The 16,858-nt window shown below is 39.4% G+C and overlaps 1 non-coding gene across 1 annotated transcript; it reads right to left on the reverse strand.

Moving 5' to 3' along the window:
• Positions 1–405: 405 nt before the first annotated feature.
• Positions 406–512, reverse strand: LOC141709928 (small nucleolar RNA R71). Its single transcript, XR_012570480.1, has one exon. It is a non-coding gene; the product is annotated as a small nucleolar RNA R71 (small nucleolar RNA).
• Positions 513–16,858: the final 16,346 nt, after the last annotated feature.

Below are 16,858 nucleotides of genomic sequence, written 5' to 3' on the forward strand. Positions count from 1 at the left end.
GAACCAGTAAACATGGGAGATCATATTGTTCAAGCTGATCCAGCTCTTATGGATTTTTCTCGGCCTAAAATTGATGACATTCAGTCAAGCATCCTTCATCCGGCTATTCAAGCTAACACTTTTGAAATCAAGCCGGGCACTATTCAGATGGTGCAGAATTCTGTTTCTTTTGGAGGAGCGGCAACTGAAGACCCCAACATGCACATAAGGAATTTTGTCGAGATTTGCAGCACTTTTAAGTATAATGGCGTGACTGATGAGGCTATCAAGTTGAGGCTTTTCCCATTTTCACTGAGGGATAAGGCTAAAGACTGGTTACATTCTGAACCAGCTGGGTCCATCACTACGTGGCAAGATCTTGCGCAAAAGTTTCTGGTGAAGTTTTATCCAATGGCAAAGACTGCTGCTATGAGGAGTGCTCTTACTCAGTTTGCGCAGTAACCTACAGAATCTATGTGCGAGGCTTGGGAACGCTACAAGGAAATGTTGAGAAAATGTCCACATCATGGAATGCCGGATTGGATGGTGATCACTGGTTTCTATAATGGTTTGAGGGCCCAATCTCGGCCCATGCTCGATGCAGCAGCTGGAGGAGCCTTATGGGCTAAAAGCTATACTGAGGCGTATAATCTTATCGAGACGATGGCTGCAAATGAGCATCAAAACCCAACTCAGAGGATGATGTCAGGCAAGGTAGCAGGTATTCTGGAAGTTGATGCAGCCACCGCTATTGCAGCCCAGCTCCAAGCGCTATCAATGAAGGTTGATTCTTTGGCTACGTATGGAGTTAATCAAATAGCTATGGTTTGTGAGCTTTGTGCAGGTTCTCATGCTACGGATCAGTGTTCTCTTGTCAACGAATCTGTTCAGTATGTGAATAATTATCAGCGACAACAGCAGCCGGTGCCAGCGACCTATCATCCTAATAACAGAAATCATCCAAATTTCAGCTGGGGGAATAATCAGAATGCTATTCAGCCACCATATCAGCAAGGAGTGAGTAAACAGTTTAACCCACCTGGATTCCAGCAACCACAGCAGTATGCTACAAGGCAATCATATCCTCAACAGGGAAGTGCAGCTGCACCTACTAGTGCTGATTTTGAGGAACTTAAGCTGTTGTGCAAGAGTCAGGCGGTTTCTATCAAGACCTTGGAAAATCAAATCGGTCAATTAGCCAATGCAGTGCTCAATCGTCAACCTGGCACTCTTCCCAGTGACACGGAAGTACCAGGCAGGAAGGAAGCTAAAGAGCAAGTCAAGGCTATTACCTTAAGGTCTGGAAAAGTGGCTGATGCTGAAAAGGCAAAGGAAGTCGAAGCTGAAATTAGAGGTGACGAATCTAAGCAAAAGGAGAAAGCGGCGGAACCAAGGAAGAATACTGTTGAACACACTCTGCCTGAGGCTAATACAGGGGAGAAACAGCTCTATCCTCCACCACCTTTTCCTAAGAGATTGCAGCAACAAAAGCTAGATAGACAGTTCGAGAAGTTTCTGAAGGTGTTCAAGAAACTTCACATCAATATACCTTTCGCTGAGGCTCTGGAACAAATGCCTAGTTATGCGAAGTTTATGAAGACTATTCTTTCAAGGAAGGTGAAACTGGATGACCTTGAAACCGTTGCTCTCACAGAAGAATGCAGCGCTGTTCTACAACAAAAGTTACCACCAAAACTGAAAGATCCAGGAAGCTTCACCATTCCTTGCACCATTGGCAATCTAACTTTTGATAAGTGCCTTTGTGATTTGGGAGCAAGCATTAATCTGATGCCGTTTTCGATCTTTAAAAAGCTGGATCTGCCTGATCCAAAACCCACATACATGTCGCTACAATTGGCTGACCGTTCCATTACTTACCCAAGGGGCATAGTTGAGGATGTGCTCGTCAAAGTGGATAAGCTCTTCTTTCCAGCAGATTTTGTTATTCTGGATTTTGAGGAAGATAAGAAGATTCCCATAATCTTGGGAAGGCCTTTCTTGGCTACTGGCCGTACCTTGATAGATGTGCAAAAAGGTGAACTTACTATGCGGGTCCAAGATCAGGATGTGACCTTCAATGTATTCAAGGCAATGAAATTCCCTACAGAAGATGAGGAGTGCTTAAAAGTGGATGTGATTGATACTGCGGTTACTTCGGAATTCGATCACATGCTAATGTCTGATGCATTGGAAAAGGCCTTAGTGGGGGATTTTGACAACGATGATGAAGATAGCAACGAGCAATTACAATATCTGAACGCTTCTCCCTGGAAGCGAAAGCTAGACATACCATTTGAATCTCTTGGTACTTCTGACCTTAAGAATGCTGAAGGGAAGCTCAAACCATCAATAGAGGAAGCACCTACCTTGGAGCTCAAACTGTAACACCCCCAAATCCGGGGTCGGGGATCCGGGTTGTCACGAGTTCCATTTCCCTTAATAACACCCAATCTTAATAATTACTCAACTACTCTGTACTGTGACCCCACAATAAACACACACACCACACGTTATAGTCTCAGAGATGAACATCCAAAAATAACCACAAGTCATTATATTCCACAATTATCTTCCAATACACCTTAAAAGGTTTTCTGAATAAATTTACATTTCTTTGCCATTATTACAATTCATAAATATACATAAATCTGGTACATCAAAAGTTGAAAGCCTAGCCTATTGGTAGTTCCTACCTCAGCTACAGCGACATCAACGCCTATAGGAAACTGCGGAATGTTTCCTATCCGCTCGCGAATTGGGAGCTTGGTCCTGTTCATCTTGCCTATCTGATGTTGTGTGATGAAAGAGGAAAGCAAGGGTGAACAGCAAGCCCACCAAAATAATATGTATAATGATTAACAATATATGAGCCTTCTCATAGTACTCATGAAAGTCTTGGTCAAAAGAAATGAACCAAGTTTGATATTTTAATGCGATGAAGTCGTAAAATATTTAGTATATATACATATATACTTTTCAAAATCTTGGAAGTCCTCTTCCATGCATAATATACACAAAGTTCCAGTTTATAACTGTATAAAAATATCGTTGCAAGGTGATCTAATATATCTAACCTTGTCTCAACGTTTTTCTGAAAATCTTTGTCATACATAAGATAATCATTTACTAGATATAAGTTTAAAAGATGAAGTTACAAGATACTCCAATATACTTATATCTTTTTCCAAATACTACTTGAACTACCACCGTTCAAGTTATAATTAACTTCAAAAGTTCATCACACTGATGAGACTACAAGATAAGACTTGAATAGATTCAATCTTTGAAATATTTTGAAGAAAATGAAGTTATGATATACTTCATTAAGTCCCGATATATATATATACACCTATATATATACATACGTTTCCTGAAAACCTCTGTCATGTAAAGTATGAACAGAATTGCAATATCCAATAAATTTGGAAAGGAAAGAATTTTGGCATAAACCTGATATCTTGCTGATCAGGCAAAGATACCAATAAGTAACCTTTTCTACTAGTAGATGGACGAATTCCCCACTGGTCATCACCCTGGTCGCAATAGGACCTTATGCTGGACTGCCACTCAGCCACTTATGCATTTGATGGACTCCCACTGAGCCACTTACACTATCATGGACGCCCACTGAGCCCATGTTGCTTATGCCGACTCAATAGATGGACTTACTTCCCGAACGTTGGGTAAGTAATCAATTTATTTACCAAAACAGCAACCTCGTTGCGAATATAAAATACACCACTGAGCCGGATTCCCCAGGTTTTGAGCGAATATTTAAATCCCCTTTGAAAGGAAGATCTTAAATATAAAAATGAGTTTTGGGATCCGCTCTAACTTTTAAAAATCATTTTGAAGACTCAAAAACATTTTTAAGAATGTTTGGAGTAATACTGATTTATTAAAATAAATCAGTCCCGATATGAAAGAAATATCTGAATATTATTATTTAAATAATATTCCCATAAGAATAATTGAGGTAGAAGTTGGAAAACTTATACTTGAATGAATAGCAAATAATCAAAGATATACTTATACGAAAGTAATATCTTTATTTGAATAATCAAAAATAAGTTTGATTATCGACACCTTATTCTTTAATACAATAAAGAATATTATTAAGTATTAAGCGGAGTCATAATACCTCGAATGAATACTATAAATAATATTCATAAAATAAAGGAGTCATACATCCTCAAATGAATATCCAAGTAATATTCAATAATAATATAAACTGAGTCATAAGCCCTCGAATGAATATTCAAATAATATTCAAATAATAAAATAAACTGAGTCATAAGCCCTCGAATGAATATTCAAATAATAAAATAAACTGAGTCATAAGCCCTCGAATGAATATTCAAATAATATTCAAATAATAAAATAAACTGAGTCATAAGCCCTCGAATGAATACTCAAATTAATATTCAATTAAGTAAAATAAAGGTATCGAATAAACCTTATTCGATCCATAGTTTTAAAAACTATATCCATATATATATAAATATATATATATATATATAATATACTCGGGAACATCGACTCCCGGTTTAGAAATATGTTCACCTTTTATCCCCTATACTAAGGGTATACGCAACTACTTGCTTATTTCTAGCATAGGTATTATGCAACTATAAGCATTGAAATCAACAGATAGATAACCAGATTACGAAACAGACATGCATATATACCATATCAGCATGCTCCAATATATCGCAAAATTTGCTAATAACAATCATGCACTATCACAAGATAATGCATATACATATATTTACATCACAACAACAGTATATCGGGTAGAAAACTTGCCTGAGCGACTAGGGGTTACGAATGGCTCGGGACGAGTCTGGTAACCTATAAGCAACAAGTAAGTTGGAATTAAACCAAAGTCACTTGTAAATCTATACTCTAACCAACTCAGACTCTAACGCTCGTTTTGCGCTTAACGATTTACTTAAGTCGCTCGAGTACCCTCGGCTCCACCATTTTTAATAATTTACCCATTACGAGTTTTAAGGCGATTATTTCGCGAGTGTCTTATCAACTGTCTAACACACTCTACATAAATGTTTCATGCTCCAATTAGTCATTTAAGGGCCTCAACCAAGGTTTCAAAGTAAGGCGAGGGGTAAAGGTTCGTTCGCGAAACACCGTTACTTAAAACGGTCGTTTCTCCTAAACCGTACATCGGATTCAAGCAAACCACATATCAAAACGAAGCTTGAAACATAACCTATCTAAGCATGGAAGTGGTTAGTTTATAGAAGTGGGTGTTCGGGTCCAACAGTTAATCACAAAACAGTTTATAGAAAATCGGGCATTACGACGGCTATAACCTAACGATTTCCAAAGTTTAAACTACACCAAATCATCACCAATTCAACAACAATCCAACATCCATCAACATCAAACTAAACCCATTCATCTAAGCACTATTATCATCCAAACAAACTAAACTTAAAACTAAGGGTTCAAGAGTTTATACCTTCCTTGGAGAGTGGGTAGTCACTAACAAGCCTCTAGGAACCTTGATCTATGCTTAATCAACCTTAAGCTTTCATGAAAATCAAGAAAATCAAAGTAAGTTACTATTCACTACTATTCATCATCATCTTTGATGAGTGGATTAGCTATGCAAACCATGGAATCTTGATCTTAAACTCATGGTATAACTAAGTTATGAAATATAGGATCCAAGGAAACAAACCTTGTAATTTTCCATGGCCTAGAACTTGAGTTTTGAAAATCTATTTCTTCATTTCTTGAAAAGGCCGAATGGAAGAAGAAAGAAATGGGGGAGAGCTTTTGCTTGCTTGTCTTGCCTTGATATTTGTGCAAAGAATGCATGGTTGTGGTTAATTATTGGCTAAATATCTTGTTTTCACTTGCTTATGTCATTGCTTGCATCACTACTTTGCCACATGTCTCATTCTTGTGGTGTGATGATGTCACCTTGCTTCTAACCACATGTTTTAGCTTATATTAGAAGCTTCCTTCTCATGTTACTTGCATGTGCTTGCCCCTTGGACGTTTATTTGTTTTACGGTTCGCTTAACTCTCTTTCTCGTTGATCGTTTGAGGGATCATACCCGGGATCTTATTACTTGGGTTCCCTTAACCTTTCTCAATACATTATATTCCTTTTTATAATCCTCTCTTATAATCCTTGAATTTAAATCCCTTTAATCATGTTACCTTATACTTAATTCTTTCGGTATCTGGTGGATTTTCGAGAAAAATCAAAGTGTTCGGAATTGGATTCTGACGATCTTTACATACACTTATTTACTTTATGGAATACTAATACGATCTTAGAATATCCATAACAACCCCTACATAGTGTGGCATGAAAAATTTTCTCATTCAGCAAAAACACTATTCATAAGGGTTTCAAAAATTTCCAAAAATTGGGGTTATTACACAAACCATTACCTGAACACTTGAGGTATGCTTTTTAGGTGATTCATCTACGTTACCTGTTATTATTTCATCTGACCTTTCAGGTAGTGAGGAAGACAAGCTCTTAAGGATTTTGAGAGAATTCAAATCGGCTATAGGATGGACCATAGCAGACATCAAGGGGATAAGTCCTTCATATTGTATGCATAAAATTCTGCTAGAGGAAGGTAGTAAGCCAACTGTGGAACAGCAGCGAAGACTGAATCCCATCATGAAGGAGGTGGTGAAGAAAGAAATTCTGAAATGGCTAGATGCAGGCATCATTTATCCTATTTTTGATAGCTCGTGGGTGAGCCCCGTACAATGTGTACCTAAGAAGGGAGGTATCACTGTGGTTGCAAATGAAAAGAATGAGCTCATCCCTACTCGAACAGTTACAGGATGGAGAGTATGCATGGATTATAGAAAATTGAACAAAGCCACAAGGAAGGATCGCTTCCCTCTTCCATTTATTGATCAGATGCTTGACAGATTGGCGGGGCATGAGTATTTTTGTCTTCTGGATGGTTATTCCGGGTATAATCAGATCTGTATTGCACCAGAGGATCAGGAAAAGACTACCTTCACTTGTCCATTTGGCACATTTGCTTTTCGCAGAGTTTCGTTTGGGTTATGTGGCGCACCGGCCACTTTTCAGAGATGTATGATGGCTATATTCTCTGACATGATTGGAAATAATGTTGAAGTGTTCATGGATGACTTCTCCGTCTTTGGACACTCATATGATGAATGTTTGAATAATCTGCGCGTCGTACTCAAAAGATGCGTGGAAACTAATTTGGTGCTTAATTGGGAGAAATGTCATTTTATGGTGCGTGAATGCATTATCCTTGGGCATAAGGTCTCTAGCAAGGGTCTGGAGGTGGACAAGGCCAAGGTGGGAGTCATTGAAAATCTTCCCCCACCTAATTCTGTGAAAGGAATCCGTAGTTTTCTTGGTCATAAGGGTTTTTATCGGCGATTCATCAAGGACTTTTCAAAGATATCTAAGCCGTTGTGCAATTTGCTTGAGAAAGATGTGCCTTTCAAATTTGATGATGAATGTTTGGCAGCATTCGAGACTCTCAAGGAGAGTTTGATCACGGCACCAGTCATTACAGCACCAGATTGGACAGAACCATTTGAGATGATGTGTGATGCGAGTGATTATGCGGTAGGTGCAGTTCTGGGACAGCGCAAGAAAAATCTCTTCCATGTGGTCTACTATGCGAGTAAGACTTTAAATGGTGCCCAATTGAACTACACCACTACTGAGAAGGAGCTTTTGGCTATAGTCTTTGGCTTTGAGAAATTTCGATCTTATCTGCTTGGTACGAAAGTAACAGTATTCACTGATCATGCAGCTATTCGCTATCTGGTTTCTAAGAAGGATTCGAAGCCGAGACTCATTCGTTGGGTGCTTTTACTTCAGGAATTTGAGTTAGAGATCAAAGATAGAAAAGGTACTGAGAATCAAGTAGCTGACCATCTCTCTAGGTTGGAGAATCCCGATTCTACTTCACAAGATAGGACGTCAATCAATGAATCTTTTCCGTATGAGCAGTTGTTTGCAATTCAGGAGGAAGAACCATGGTTTGCAGATATTGTAAACTATCTCGTCAGCAATATAATGCCTCGTAATTTGACATCCGCTCAAAAGAAGAAGTTTCTGCATGAGGTGAAGTGGTATATGTGGGATGAACCATATTTGTTTAGACAGGGAGCTGACCAGATCATCAGGAGATGTATCCCATTCTGTGAGACGGAGGGGATATTACGAGACTGCCATTCCACGGTTTATGGTGGACATTATAGAGGTGAGAAGACGGCAGCTCGTATTCTGCAAGCAGGTTTTTTCTGGCCTACTTTGTTCAAGGATGCTCATCAGTTTGTTTTAAGGTGTGATCGTTGCCAAAGAGTGGGAAATTTGTCAAGGAAGGATGAGATGCCATTAAATGTGATGCTTAAAGTCGAGGTCTTTGATGTGTGGGGAATCAATTTCATGGGGCCTTTTATCTCGTCTTGCAATAATCAGTACATCTTGCTGGCAGTCGATTATGTCTCAAAATGGGTCGAAGTTAAAGCTTTACCGACAAATGATGCAAAGGCAGTGCTAAATTTTCTTCATAAGCAAATTTTCACAAGGTTTGGAACACCTCGGGTAATCATAAGTGATGAAGGATCGCATTTTTGCAACCGTAAGTTCACTTCTATGATGCAGCGTTATAATGTGAATCATCGAGTAGTTACTGCCTATCATCCGCAAACAAATGGTCAAGCGGAAGTGTCTAATAGAGAGATAAAGCGCATTCTAGAGAAGGTTGTTTGTCCGTCAAGGAAGGATTGGTCTTTAAAGCTCGATGAAGCTGTTTGGGCTTACAGAACAGCATACAAAACTCCACTTGGGATGTCACCGTTTCAGTTGGTGACAAAGCTGTGTGTGGTAGTTGGTGTGCATAGGCCGGCATATGAGCAGTTACAGATTTCAAGTGCTCCGATCGATATTACTACTTTGGCTATGATGCATGAATGGGATGGAGGCAAGCCCGATCTGAAGGGGCTGGGGTATTCTTTTGACCACCTACCTGGTGGGAGGCCAGCTGCTGGTCAGGCGAGCAGGACTGCATGGAGATCTCAGTTTGGAGATGAAGGAGGACCATCACAGCAGCAGCAAGAGGCAGCAGGAGCGGACATGGGAGATGGTTTGAGCTCGACGCAGTATAGGTGTCTTGCGAGGAGGATGAATGTGATGCACGACATCCATAGTCGTTTTGCACAGGATCTCACCCAGGCACTTGGGACTGCATTTAGAGCCACCAGATTTGACATTCAGTGGCCAGTATTTGGTGAGGACTCTGTGTATCCGCCTCTTGACACACCTGACACTCCACCCATTGAGGGTGAGGATTCTGATTCAGAGTAGGTATGCCTGATTCCTTACTATTACCTTCACTGAGGATAATGAATATTTTAAGTTTGGGGGTAGTAGTTGAAGGAATATGTTTGTGTGAGTCTCTATAGTTTGCATATTCATGATAGTTTAGTTCATATAGTTTACATATTTTTCCATGTATTTTTTTTATTTTGGTAGTTTTTATGATATTTTGTTCATGTAGTTTCATGCATTTGCATTATAACATGATCCCTTAGATAATATTTCTGATTGACTTGCGATATTGATGCTAGTGTAGTGATCTCGTATTTAGTGATGTTGAGTCTTAGTGGATTGATTTACATGCTAGAGACACTTGTATTTCACTAAGTCTTATAGGTTGCTAGAGTGCTAGATCATAATCATGGTTTATTTGATTTGTCGAGGTTTAATCGCTTGTTTATATTTAGAATTTAGGGTATTCTCTTAATAATAAAAGACATGGATATTTAAAAATTGGAGAAATTGGATTTCATTGCTAGTTGTGTGGCTAGGTGTCAAATGGCTAGTAGCCGGCTCATATTTTTATGAGTTGTCTAGGGTTGAATGAGATGGAGCGAAACACACTCATTCAGAAATTGTGAAAAAAGAAAAAAATGAAAAAAATGAAAAAAGAAAAAAAGAAAAAAAATAATAAGTGTTATGTATAATTGATCACGAGTGGGCTCTTTAGTACTCGAGTTATTAAGTTCTTAGAGGACTTTGTGCCTAGTGATCTAAGGCTTTTATGGCCTGGGATCCGCTAACCTAACACTCGCTACATGGATACTATTGTATAAGTCTTTTGTGGACCTCACTCATTGCACGATCAAATAAGCATATATGTGTTGTTTTGTAGTGAATAAAAGCATGAATCCGTACAAAACTCCAATATAAGAATTGAAGTGTTATAAGTTATTTTGAGTCTAGCTTTTTATTTTATTTATAACCTTGTGATTGCCTTGATGAGTAGTGAGTCATGATTATTGATCTACTTGCGATAGTATATCTGTAAGCATCTTCACACACACACGTCTCTAGTTTGTAAGTTGATTTGTATGATTTGATTTATCTTCATGCGAATAACTGCATTTGTTGATATGTTGCTGGTTGGTTGGTTGAGTTATTCTATTGGGGATCGTTGCATTCATATAATTACATTCATGCATTTTGTTTCTTGTTCTTTGAGTTTGTTAATGCTTTAGGACAAGCATCGATTCAAGTTTGGGGGTATGTTGAGTGACATTTATGACACTTTATTATGCTCTAATAAGCTTTGAATTGGTGTATTTGTACTCAAGTTGTTATGTGTTTTAATGTGTTTTCTAGTATTTTTGCATTTCAGGCACTATTCAGGTAATCAGGTGAATTAGCATTGTTTTGGTGCTAATTTGGTGTCCAGGTGGTGTTGGAATAAAAGCTCGTGGAAAGCCGGCTCGAAGCAGCAAGTTGTAAGAAGAAATATGAGTTTTTCCCAGAAGAACGGCGCGCCCGCGCTGGGGTTCCAGAAATGCAGCGCGCCCGCGCTGTGATAGCGCGCAGCCGCACCGAGGCCGAATTTCAGAATCCTGTTTCTATTACAATTCTAAAAGGGAAGCTTCCAGATTGTTGAGGGCTGCTATATATATTCATATTGGGTCATTTTTAATAGATAACAAGGGAGAGACATACCAGAGCGCAAGGAGAAGATGACAAGAGACCTTTAGCACAATTCAACAAAGGCGAAGACGATCTAGTTTATTCTTGTGAATCTTTGTTTTGAGTTGTAATTTAGATGCTTGTTTCTTGTTTTGCTGAACCTATACTCTTGTTTGTACTTGGTTTTATTTATTCGTATAAAGACTACGTTTTTTATATCATGTTTTCATCGGAACCCACGTTGATGATGAGTCCGATTATGGGCTAATCGTTATCGTGGGGTTCTAGCGGATTTATTTATGGATTTCTTTAGTTAAATTGTTTGATGCCTTAGTATGTGGTGATTGTATGATATCCTAGTATTGGTTGTGCGTATTCGTCTTATGAGCGTCGCGAACTTATAAGATAGCGTGTTAATTCTTAATGAAGCGAAAGTGAGTTTAAGGATTTAGAACTTGCAATGCTAGCATAGGTTCATGTATTTGTTGTGCATGATTCGTAGGTAATTTTAACCATCTTAGTTGCCCTATGTAATCAAGATAGATAACTTGTGCTTAAACCGTTATGTTGTCAAATTATATAGACATATAGGGTCTCAATATAACTGGTGCCTATTCAGCTTCTATCTCCTTTGTGGATGTCTGGTAGAATGGTACTCATGCAATGAAAGTTGGCGTTTATTAGTTTCGTGTTATCTGATTAGTGTCATCACCATTGCATGCTAAGCTTAAGAACAAAAAGGTCATTGAATGAAGTATTTAATGAAGTTAGGATCCCATGTTTGTCATATATAGTAATTCAACCTCAATTCTCTTAGTTAATGTTAGTTAGTATAATCTCTTAGTATAAACAATCTCAATTTGTTATCGTCTTAACATTGGATAATAACCATACATTGTTGCTTAGGTGCATAAATTAGATAGTTAAACAATACAGTCTCTGTGGGAATGAACTAGAAAAGATTCTATACTACTTGCGAACTCGTATACTTGCGTATATTATTAGCGCGTGTTTAGTGACTAACAATATCGAGGGCTATATAAGGAGTGAGGTGTGAGCTCATTTCTCACACTTCACTTCCAAAAAACAATTCACTCTATACTTTTCTTTTTCTCTCCTTCTTTGCCAGCACAAGGTGATTTCCAGCTTCCTATACCACCGTAGTACTCCACCGATTTCTGAGTTTTCTTGAAGATCCCTTTTGAATCTTCATCTTCTTCCCCTCCTTAAAGGCTTTTCTGGGTTTTCAAGCATCTTTTGCAAGAATTTCCATGGCGGATTCCGACTCCCCCCTTTCTTAGCCTCCTCAGGCCGCTCTCCGTCCTTTTAGGGCCAATCGAGGTAAAATATTCCCTAGTTCATGCTTCCGTTATTTCTCTTAGGGATCCTTTAACAGAGTTTGGTGAAGCATTTCCTAACATGCTCCATTTAGATGCATATAATTACCCTTCTAAGTATGATCCTGACAAAGTAGGTATTGTAGCTCGTTTATTTGGAATTTCTACTCCTTATAGGGCTGAGGCCCCATGCCCAAATGATAGGGCTTGTTACCCAAAACCTGGGGCCATTCGTTTATATAAAGAAACTTTTTATGCTGGTTTTCGTCTTCCCCTACATCCTTTCATTTTTCGTCTTTTAGCTGAGGCTCGTGTATGTCCAACCCAACTTACGCCTAATTCTTGGCGCTTTATTCATTGTTATATGGCCCAATCTCGTAAGCATGGTTTTGAGCCCAATGTTTCTGTCTTTCACTATTTGCTTAAATTTTTAAATGCTCCTGACGATCAAGGATGGGTCAAAATAGTTCATAGGTCCCTTGCTCGTTCTTTCTTTGTTTCTGGTACCAACCCTGACTCGTATTCTCCTTGGAAGGGCGAGTGGTTTTATGTATATCAAGAGGTCGAGGAGGGTTGGGACCATTTTTTAGGCCCAATTTCTCTAAAAGCGTAGAAGGTTCTTTAAGGAATTTGAAATTGGGGATAGATGAAGATCTGGCCATCAAGGCCATAACAGCTGATAACTTGCACCGCTGTGCTTTCATCCTGTCATAGGCAATTTGCAAAATTTAAGTATAAGCGACCTGGGTCCCTAGGGTATCTCTTTCCCCTTTTTAACTTCATTATTTATTTTCGTGCATTATCATTTTTCTAATGTTTTTGCATTTTTGCAGCTAAGGCGACTTTAGACTCCATTTTTAAGAAAAGGGAGTCTCGCGCCTCTCGGGGCTCCGAAGTTGAAACTCATCGCGAGGAATGGGTGAGGATTGGTGACGTCCCTTCGGTCACCATTACAGAGGCCGTTCCTATTTTATATCTGAAAGGCCTCTCAGCCTTGATGAGGATACTTCCCCTTTCACTGTGACCTGGGGCCTACAGAGAAGGGACACAGTTGTGGGAGTTCTGAAGCGGCTGCTGTGTGGTCCGAGAGTGTGGTTACACCTCGTGACCGGGCTGAGATCGTGGAGTCTTCTGATGATCTTCAGATTGAGTGCCTTGGTTCCCAGGAAGTGGCTTAGTAAGCTTCTACTTCCCTCTTTTAGGAAAATTTTTGTTTTTCCTTTATACAAATAGCTTATTGTGCTAAAACATGTTTTTGGCAAATGAACACCTACCTTCAGGCTGCCCTTTATAACCTGAGAGATGTGAGAGCCAGCCGGGCTATCGCCGAGAGGGATAAGGATAGGTACCTCAAGGCTTTAGAGGCCAATTTCACGCACTTCTAGGAGGTGGAGAGAGATTTAGCCGAGGAGAAGGAGAAAGTTCGCAGGCTGGAGTTGGATGTTCAGAGGGGCCGAGTTGTAGTGATAGTAGACTATATGGCATCGGAGGACTTTCAGGAGGTCCTGAATGCTGAGTACGATGCTAACTTCCCTGTTACTTTTGCCACCTGCTGGGAGCAGATTGTGGGAGAGATTTGGAAGAAGGTTCCAGAGGTGACTCTTGCGGCGTACCCAGTGCCTCCTATTCCTGGGCTAGGGTCTGCTTTCGAGGATCTTCCACCTTCTCCCATTCCTACTACTTCTGTTGAGGCCACATCTTCTCCTTCCCGAAACACTACTCCTATGGAAGATGACCATGTTCTCCCTCCTCCTACTACTACTGATGGGGGGAACGATGATGATTTGTTTAAGGATTTAGAATAGTTTCCTTTTCTTGTTGCCCCATCATGGATTTATTGTATTAACTTATTGTACTTTGACCTTGTTACCATTCGGGGTTTTAATTATGTTATTTTCCTTGCTTTATTTGCTTGATTTTCATAGCCTTACCTTTAACTTTTCAAATACTTTTATATTAATTCTGAATTTCTCTTTTATTTTCTATCTATTACTCAGTCCATCACAATATAAATTTTTCTAAGTAAACAAAGTATAACTTGGTTCTTCAAAGTTTGAAATAACTTCAACTCAAGAATATAATTTGGTTTTTCAATACCTTATATAAGATGGGTTCGACCTTGTTAATCACAAGCTAGAACACAAATCCTACTAAAATTGAGATATAAAACCCTAAGCTAGCAAAGCTTCATGGTGCTTTTGAACCTTGTTACTGTTTTAATAAGTAAGTATGAACTATATGTAATAAATCTTTAAGTTTTGAGCATGCCAAGTCTGAGGTACTTATTCTTCATCCATGGTCTCCAATTTGTAAGACCCTCTTCCTTGAACGCCCTTAACTTTGTATGGCCCTTCCCAATTTGGGGCGAGCTTTCCTTTTTGCCCTACTCCAGAAGCTTCCAACTTCCTTAGGACTAAATCTCCTTGTTTGAAGAATCTCTCTTTCACCCTCAAGTTGTAGTAAAAAGAGGATTTCTTCTGATATTCCACAATCTTTGCGTGCGCTGCATCTCGTACTTCATCTATTAAATCCAAGGCTAGTCTTTGACCCTCCTCATTTTCCTCGGAATGCTTGGATCCTTGGGGACGAATGTGATATTTCTACTCATACAACTGCTTCTGCCCCGTATGCTAACATAAATGGTGTTGCTCCTGTAGTGACTCTACATGTGGTTTCCTTAAGCCTAAAGTATTGGAAGTATTTCATCCACCCAACTACTCCTGGATTTCTCAATCCTCTTCTTCAGTCCATCTAAATAACCCGATTTGTAACCTCTGCCTGTCCGTTGGCTTGAGGGTGTGCAACAGAAGTGAACCGCAACTCGATTTCATTCTCTTCTCAATACTTTTTAAACTCCTCGTTATTGAACTGTGTTCCATTATTGGTCCCCAAGATTCGGGGAATCCCATATCTGCACATGAAATTTTCCCACAGGAATTGGGCAACTTGTTTAGTTGTAATTTTGGCCAAAGGCTTGGATTCGATCCACTTCGTAAAGTAATCAATTGCCACGATCAAGAACTTCCTTTGAAAAGTAGCCATCGGAAAAGGCCCAAGGATATCCATTCCCCACATAGCAAACAAGATTGGGGAGTTTATGGAAGTAAGCATTTCGGGATGCTGCCTTATTACAGGGGCATGCTTCTGACAACAATCGCATCTTTTCATATATTTTTTGGCGTCAACCATCATTTCTAGCCAATAAAAGCCTAAGCGGGTAATTTTGTGGGATAAGGCCCTGCCCCCCCCAAGTGTTGGCCACATATACCCTCATGTACTTCCTCCAAATCAAGTCGAGCCTTATTCGGCCTGAGACACCTTAAGGAACTATGAAAGACCTTTTATAAAGAATCCCATCAATCAAAGAATATCTTAGAGCTCGTACATACAACTTTCTTGCTTCCACAAAATCACTAGGCAACCATCCAGTTTATAGATAAGCCTTAATAGGATCTATCCGTGACCCTTCAAGCCCTATGGGGGAAACTAGCTTGACGTCTATGCTCCGTGTTTTCAAAATACGAAATTACACACTTCCGGAGATTTCTTCTATTTCCGATGAGGCAAATTTGGATAATGCATCGGCCTTAACATTTTCTTCTCTTAGAATGTACTCAACATGACATTCATCAAACTGAGTCATCACGGCTCTCACTAGGCGTACATACTTTTCCATGGTTTCATCCCTTGCTTCGAACTCTCCTTTGACTTGGGATACCACAAGTTTCGAGTCCCCACTAACTTTCAAGTTTTTGACTCTCAACGTCCTTGCTAGGACAAAGCTAGCTATCAGAGCTTCATACTCAGCTACATTATTTATAGTTGGGAAATCTAACTTCATAGCATATTCAATCAAGAATCCATCGAGGCTTTGTAAAACTAGCCATGCTCCACTCAAATTTCTTTTTGATGCTCCATCAAAATAGAGAACCCAGAATTCCTTGTCCTTGTTCTGTCTTCCTTCATTATCCTTCATACCCTGAGGTTCAGTATCTTCCTACCCCCGACTTCTTGGTCGGGGATGGTATATTCAACCACGAAGTCAGCTAAGTCTTGGGCTTTTATCGTCGTTCGTGGCTTTTACTTTATGTTGAATTTTCCCAGCTCAATGGCCCACTTAATCAACCTTCCACTAGCTTTAGGAATGTGAATGATGTTTCTCAAAGGCTGATTCGTTAGTACCTCAATCTTATGAGCTTGGAAGTAAGGACGCAACTTCCCTGAGGCCATCACCAGGGCTAAAGAAAATTTTTCAATAGTCGAATAATTCAACTCAACTTCGTGCAGAATCTTAGTGACATAATATATGGGTTTCTGGAATTTAAGTTCCTCCTTAACCAACACGGCGCTCAAGGCATTTTCTGAAACGGCCAAATATAAGTACAAAGTTTCATTCATGACTGGTTTGGCCAACAACGCGGATTGAACCATGTATTTATTTAATCCTTCGAATGCCACTTGACTTTCCTCGGTCCATATGAAATCTTTTACTTTCTTCAAGGCTTTGAAGAATGGAAAGCACTTGTCTTCAGATTTGGAGATAAATCGTCCCAAGGCA

This window comes from Apium graveolens, chromosome 2 (genome assembly GCF_009905375.1).
Source record: "Apium graveolens cultivar Ventura chromosome 2, ASM990537v1, whole genome shotgun sequence".
NCBI lineage: Eukaryota > Viridiplantae > Streptophyta > Magnoliopsida > Apiales > Apiaceae > Apium > Apium graveolens.